Source organism: Schistocerca serialis, unplaced genomic scaffold (genome assembly GCF_023864345.2).
Source record: "Schistocerca serialis cubense isolate TAMUIC-IGC-003099 unplaced genomic scaffold, iqSchSeri2.2 HiC_scaffold_1185, whole genome shotgun sequence".
Lineage (NCBI taxonomy): Eukaryota > Metazoa > Arthropoda > Insecta > Orthoptera > Acrididae > Schistocerca > Schistocerca serialis.
This window is the reverse complement of record NW_026047387.1, coordinates 167,501-175,000: the sequence shown is the minus strand read 5'-3', so window position 1 is coordinate 175,000 and position 7,500 is coordinate 167,501. Positions and strand designations below refer to the sequence as shown.

At 53.4% G+C, this 7,500-nt stretch overlaps 2 non-coding genes across 2 annotated transcripts; both read right to left on the bottom strand.

Annotated features, from left to right (window-relative positions):
- Positions 1-173: 173 nt before the first annotated feature.
- Positions 174-328, bottom strand: LOC126434259 (5.8S ribosomal RNA). The gene has a single exon (XR_007579084.1). It is a non-coding gene; the product is annotated as a 5.8S ribosomal RNA (ribosomal RNA).
- A 351-nt stretch (positions 329-679) lies between these two features.
- Positions 680-2,589, bottom strand: LOC126434302 (small subunit ribosomal RNA). The gene has a single exon (XR_007579123.1). It is a non-coding gene; the product is annotated as a small subunit ribosomal RNA (ribosomal RNA).
- Between the last annotated feature and the right edge of the window lie 4,911 nt (positions 2,590-7,500).

Here is a 7,500-nt window from a genome sequence, read left to right as displayed (position 1 = left end):
CACGCCACACCGCCAGCCGGCTGTGCACGCTACCGAGTAAGTACCGGTATGCGAACCGCCAGGCGACGGGCGCGCATCGCACGTTTAAGGAGGCGCGGCCGGCCCCACAGGCGGCCGCGACGCTCCCAGGTCTGCGAAGCGGGGCAAACGCCGCGCGCTTCAGTATACGTAGCCGACCCTCAGCCAGACGTGGCCCGGGAACGGAATCCATGGACCGCAATGTGCGTTCGAAACGTCGATGTTCATGTGTCCTGCAGTTCACATGTCGACGCGCAATTTGCTGCGTTCTTCATCGACCCACGAGCCGAGTGATCCACCGTCCTGGGTGATCTTTTCTTAGTTTCCACCGTCTCTTTCAAGACAGTTGCATAGGCGGGACGTAGGCGTGTGGCGGCCCCTGTTCAAGCGTTCTGTGTCCAACGGCCTCACGGCCGATGGGCGTCGTACGGCTCCACACCGGAGCGGACAGGCAGTCGGGCGAAAGTCATTCAAAACCGGCGCCAGGCGCCAGGTGCCGCAGGCCAGCCGCTCCAGCGCTTCAGCGCTCGTACCACACAACATTGGCGTTAGTTTTGAGAAGCACGCGTGGTTCCGCACGCGGCGCACGGCTACTGCGAGCCGTACAGGTAGCGTGTTGCGCGACACGACACGCACATCGAAAGACATGCAGTCTAGTCGGTAATGATCCTTCCGCAGGTTCACCTACGGAAACCTTGTTACGACTTTTACTTCCTCTAAATGATCAAGTTTGGTCATCTTTCCGGTAGCATCGGCAACGACAGAGTCAATGCCGCGTACCAGTCCGAAGACCTCACTAAATCATTCAATCGGTAGTAGCGACGGGCGGTGTGTACAAAGGGCAGGGACGTAATCAACGCGAGCTTATGACTCGCGCTTACTGGGAATTCCTCGTTCATGGGGAACAATTGCAAGCCCCAATCCCTAGCACGAAGGAGGTTCAGCGGGTTACCCCGACCTTTCGGCCTAGGAAGACACGCTGATTCCTTCAGTGTAGCGCGCGTGCGGCCCAGAACATCTAAGGGCATCACAGACCTGTTATTGCTCAATCTCGTGCGGCTAGAAGCCGCCTGTCCCTCTAAGAAGAAAAGTAATCGCTGACAGCACGAAGGATGTCACGCGACTAGTTAGCAGGCTAGAGTCTCGTTCGTTATCGGAATTAACCAGACAAATCGCTCCACCAACTAAGAACGGCCATGCACCACCACCCACCGAATCAAGAAAGAGCTATCAATCTGTCAATCCTTCCGGTGTCCGGGCCTGGTGAGGTTTCCCGTGTTGAGTCAAATTAAGCCGCAGGCTCCACTCCTGGTGGTGCCCTTCCGTCAATTCCTTTAAGTTTCAGCTTTGCAACCATACTTCCCCCGGAACCCAAAAGCTTTGGTTTCCCGGAGGCTGCCCGCCGAGTCATCGGAGGAACTGCGGCGGATCGCTGGCTGGCATCGTTTATGGTTAGAACTAGGGCGGTATCTGATCGCCTTCGAACCTCTAACTTTCGTTCTTGATTAATGAAAACATACTTGGCAAATGCTTTCGCTTCTGTTCGTCTTGCGACGATCCAAGAATTTCACCTCTAACGTCGCAATACGAATGCCCCCGCCTGTCCCTATTAATCATTACCTCGGGTTCCGAAAACCAACAAAATAGAACCGAGGTCCTATTCCATTATTCCATGCACACAGTATTCAGGCGGGCTTGCCTGCTTTAAGCACTCTAATTTGTTCAAAGTAAACGTGCCGGCCCACCGAGACACTCACTCAAGAGCACCCTGGTAGGATTGCAACGGGGTCCGCCTCGGGACGCACGAGCACGCACGAGGCGCGTCGCACGCCTTCAGCTCGCCCCACCGGCAGGACGTCCCACGATACATGCCAGTTAAACACCGACGGGCGGTGAACCAACAGCGTGGGACACAAATCCAACTACGAGCTTTTTAACCGCAACAACTTTAATATACGCTATTGGAGCTGGAATTACCGCAGCTGCTGGCACCAGACTTGCCCTCCAATAGATACTCGTTAAAGGATTTAAAGTGTACTCATTCCGATTACGGGGCCTCGGATGAGTCCCGTATCGTTATTTTTCGTCACTACCTCCCCGTGCCGGGAGTGGGTAATTTGCGCGCCTGCTGCCTTCCTTGGATGTGGTAGCCGTTTCTCAGGCTCCCTCTCCGGAATCGAACCCTGATTCCCCGTTACCCGTTACAACCATGGTAGGCGCAGAACCTACCATCGACAGTTGGTAAGGCAGACATTTGAAAGATGCGTCGCCGGTACGAGGACCGTGCGATCAGCCCAAAGTTATTCAGAGTCACCAAGGCAAACGGACCGGACGAGCCGACCGATTGGTTTTGATCTAATAAAAGCGTCCCTTCCATCTCTGGTCGGGACTCTGTTTGCATGTATTAGCTCTAGAATTACCACAGTTATCCAAGTAACGTGGGTACGATCTAAGGAACCATAACTGATTTAATGAGCCATTCGCGGTTTCACCTTAATGCGGCTTGTACTGAGACATGCATGTCTTAATCTTTGAGACAAGCATATGACTACTGGCAGGATCAACCAGGGAGCTGCGTCAACTAGAGCTGAGCAGCCGGCCGCCCGGGAGTGTGTCCCGGGGGCCCGCGCGAACACGCAAGCGTCCGCTCAATTATTCTGCAAACAGGAGGAGGCTGAGCTCCCCTGCACCATACACCTCGAAACCCTCTCAGGTCCCGGCGGCGCGCAGCGCCGTCCTAAGTACTTGGTCGGGTTCGAGAGAGGCGCAATCGCCCGGAGTTTGGCGAGTAGACGCTTTAGGTGCGACCACCCGTGCTCCCAACTGAGCTTGCCGCTGCCGACAGAGGCCCGGGAGCGTGCTGTCGTGGCATTGCCGGCGGGAGACAACACGCGCCACCTACGGTGACCGGCAGCTCCAACGCCAGCGCCACAGAAGGACAAAAGCCCCACTTGGGTGCCGAAGCGAACTCTCCCAGCACAGCGCACGCGCCAACACGTCCGCACAGCTGCGATACAAACCACCTGCGAGAACCGCAGAGGCGACCGAGCAGCAGACGGCGTCGCGGCGCCGAGCGCCGGGCGGCGGCGCATCCTCAGCGCACACAGTCCTCAATCGGACCAGCACACTGCAGATGTCCACCGCGCTTCGCACCGGGCCCGCGAGGACCTACTTTGGCCGCACGGCGCCGCGTGCAGGGTGCGCCGGCGCGCAGCTGCGCCGCCTGCCGCCTCCGTCGGCCGGCGCGCCTGCCAGTGGCCGCCCCCACCAGCCGGCTGTAGCGCGTGCGCCCACGCACCGCGCGGCCAGCACGCCGGGAGGCCCCCCCTCACCGGCCGGGGCCGGTCCCACCCAGCCACCGCCGCGTATCGCTTCACACCCACATGCCATTCACGTTCGTGGGCATGGTGGGTATCGCTGAAACAACCGGTTGGTAGCTCAACCGATCGTCGCCATCACTGATTCACCTCTAGCGAGAACAACCGCACCACAACGGTTTACCAGTTGTTCATTTGCGTAACGTCACCAGCAAACGTAGGCGTCCATCGCCATTTGCAAATTCAACGATTGTTGCATGCCTGTGTCAGGTGTCACGACACACTATGTCTGCCCACATACACGCAACAACATGTGCACGCTTCGCAAACACGTGGAAGGTGGCCCCCGTACGTATGCGATGTCCATTGCGCGAACGACTGTCAACCGGCCTCTGTCGCATGTCGCAGATGTGGAACGCAGTGCACCATGCTATCACGGTGTGTGAGAAGAGACGACAACGTCTGACAACACGCGCCACTACATCAACAGACGGCTCATGCTGATCGCCATCCAGGGCATACCACACTGCAATCCAGCTCTTATAGGGAGACGACACGTAGCTGCGTGCACAACATTTGGACCGCATGGTTCGCCGTTGTTGGCGCAGTCGTTGTACGGTCACATGTACCACGATGTATCATTCAGTACATGAGGACCAATGTGCAGTACAGTGTGTGATTTGGACGTACAATATCAGCGGACAGTTGACACAGGCCATACCACAGCGTAGGCTAAGTGCTTCGCCATGCGAATGCCAATGAACAACTGCGAATGCCAATGAACAACTGCAAAGGGCATTGAGCATGTACGTCCTGCTGCCATCCACATTACAGTGTATAGCTGCAAGGTGTTTAACATGAAGCGATACACTGGGGACCGGGCAGTGCGAGTAGCAAACTATATTGCGGGGGTTGCAGTTAGGCAACACTACACTAATTTAACGCGTCGTATGACAATTACAGAGCAGGTTAAGGCCCAACGTGTGTTGGGTTAAGGCCCAACGTGTGTTGGGTTAAGGCCCAACGTGTGTTGGGTTAAGGCCCAACGTGTGTTGGGTTAAGGCCCAACGTGTGTTGGGTTAAGGCCCAACGTGTGTTGGGTTAAGGCCCAACGTGTGTTGGGTTAAGGCCCAACGTGTGTTGGGTTAAGGCCCAACGTGTGTTGGGTTAAGGCCCAACGTGTGTTGGGTTAAGGCCCAACGTGTGTTGGGTTAAGGCCCAACGTGTGTTGGGTTACAGCGCAATATGGGTTATGTTAAGGGGCAATATAGGTTAGGTTAAGGTACGATATAGGTTAGGTTAAGATACGATATAGGTTAGGTTAAGATACGATATAGGTTAGGTTAAGATACGATATAGGTTAGGTTAAGATACGATATAGGTTAGGTTAAGATACGATATAGGTTAGGTTACGGCGCAACATAGGTTAGGTTACGGCGCAACATAGGTTAGGTTACGGCGCAACATAGGTTAGGTTACGGCGCAACATAGGTTAGGTTACGGCGCAACATAGGTTAGGTTACGGCGCAACATAGGTTAGGTTACGGCGCAACATAGGTTAGGTTACGGCGCAACATAGGTTAGGTTACGGCGCAACATAGGTTAGGTTACGGCGCAACATAGGTTAGGTTACGGCGCAACATAGGTTAGGTTACGGCGCAACATAGGTTAGGTTACGGCGCAACATAGGTTAGGTTACGGCGCAACATAGGTTAGGTTACGGCGCAACATAGGTTAGGTTACGGCGCAACATAGGTTAGGTTACGGCGCAACATAGGTTAGGTTACGGCGCAACATAGGTTAGGTTAAGGCGCAACATAGGTTAGGTTAAGGCGCAACATAGGTTAGGTTAAGGCGCAACATAGGTTAGGTTACGGCGCAACATAGGTTAGGTTACGGCGCAACATAGGTTAGGTTAAGGCGCAACATAGGTTAGGTTAAGGCGCAACATAGGTTAGGTTAAGGCGCAACATAGGTTAGGTTAAGGCGCAACATAGGTTAGGTTAAGGCGCAACATAGGTTAGGTTAAGGCGCAACATAGGTTAGGTTAAGGCGCAATATAGGTTAGGTTAAGGCGCAATATAGGTTAGGTTAAGGCGCAATGTAGGTTAGGTTAAGGCGCAATGTAGGTTAGGTTAAGGCGCAATGTAGGTTAGGTTAAGGCGCAATATAGGTTAGGTTAAGGCGCAATATAGGTTAGGTTAAGGCGCAATATAGGTTAGGTTAAGGCGCAATATAGGTTAGGTTAAGGCGCAATATAGGTTAGGTTAAGGCGCAATGTAGGTTAGGTTAAGGCGCAATATAGGTTAGGTTAAGGCGCAATATAGGTTAGGTTAAGGCGCAATATAGGTTAGGTTAAGGCGCAATATAGGTTAGGTTAAGGCGCAATATAGGTTAGGTTAAGGCGCAATATAGGTTAGGTTAAGGCGCAATATAGGTTAGGTTAAGGCGCAATATAGGTTAGGTTAAGGCGCAATATAGGTTAGGTTAAGGCGCAATATAGGTTAGGTTAAGGCGCAATATAGGTTAGGTTAAGGCGCAATATAGGTTAGGTTAAGGTGCAATATAGGTTAGGTTAAGGAGCAATATAGGTTAGGTTAAGTTACAATAGAGGTTAGGTTAAGGCGCAATATAGGTTAGGTTAAGGTACAATATAGGTTAGGTTAAGGTACTGTATAGGTTAGGTTAAGGTACCGTATAGGTTAGGTTAAGGTACAGTATAGTTTAGGTTAAGGTACAGTATAGTTTAGGTTAAGGTACACATTGTTGTAAGGAAAGGTGTAATGGGGGGGGGGGGGGCGGCCGGTCGGTTTGTTGATTGTGATTATAGTAAGTGGATGCCTGCGGCATCATCTGATTTGCCACGTCAGGATACACCTTTGGCTCATGACAGGCGGCGCTCCGATTCCATGCTTGTGGGAGACCTGTGTCTTTCATTCCTGCCATTGTTTGTGTGCTGTGAGAGGAGGCAGTATTGTGATGTTGGGTGCACCCCTGTGTAGGACATGTGTGGGTGTTGGTGGCTTAGCTGAGCAATGGTGGTTGTCGGGAGGGTGGGATATTCCGTTTTCTGAGTGGACCTCCCAGTCTGGTTATGACAGTGTGGATTGTCTCATGTGGCGGAGAGGATGCACTGGGTGTTGTTCCACGCTGGTGCTTACATATTGTCTGTGTGCGTGTTACAGGCGGAGAGTAGTGCGTGATAAGAGTGTGTGGCTGACGTGTGGTTGTGATTGTGAGCAGAGTCTTTCAGCATGTATACGGACAGTTGTATATATTATCTGTATTCTGATGGGTCTATCTATTACTAATCAGCGCCGTGTATACGTTTAATCCGGTTCCAGTCGAAACTGTTGTATCTCTGTACATTAGTGCCACGGCGAGCGCGCTATGTAGCTACTCGTCTCGGCAGCTTCCACCGGTGTATGGCAAATGATTATAAGCAATGAGTCGAGTCGTCAATACCGATAGTGTGACGTCACATGTCTGGGGTGGGGGACGCTGCGCCCTTCCGGTGGGTCATGGCCTAGAAAGACGCTCCCCACGCAGGGGGGCTTGGACTGTCATAAACTCTTCCGAGTAATATACTTGCCGTACGTTTTTGCGACTGCGAGTGCAACGCCCACCGGTACCGACATGGATGGAGCGCCTCCTAGCTGACCGCTCAGCATCGGCATTCGTACAGAGAGCAACGCGATCGCGTCTCTAGCTCGTAACTGGTACAGCTCGCAGCTCATGTATAGGGACAGCGGGAATGTCGCATATTGGACATAACTCTTCATGAAACGCAAGTTATAGGGGTGGATTGCACATTGCGACTGCGGGAAAAGTCCGCCGTTCATCCGCTGGAGTTGCGAGTTCGGCGGTTGGGGTGGGGCGCCGGTGGAGTGATTGCCGGTCGACGATTTCGTGCGGCAGAGGCGCTGGCGTTGGGGTGCTGTGGTCGACAGAGGACGCAGGCTTTGTGGGTGGGGTCGAAAGATGGGCACTGTGGGCCCATCGCTGTCTTAGTCGGCTTGGCGTCTCATAGATGGCGGTATCGTCGTTGCAGGACGTCATGCTGCGGGAGACCTACAGATGGCGCTGTGTTTTGTGGTGCGCTCGACATGGCGGACGTAGTGTTGTCAGATTCGCATAGATGGAGGTATTGCATGTGGTTTCGCCG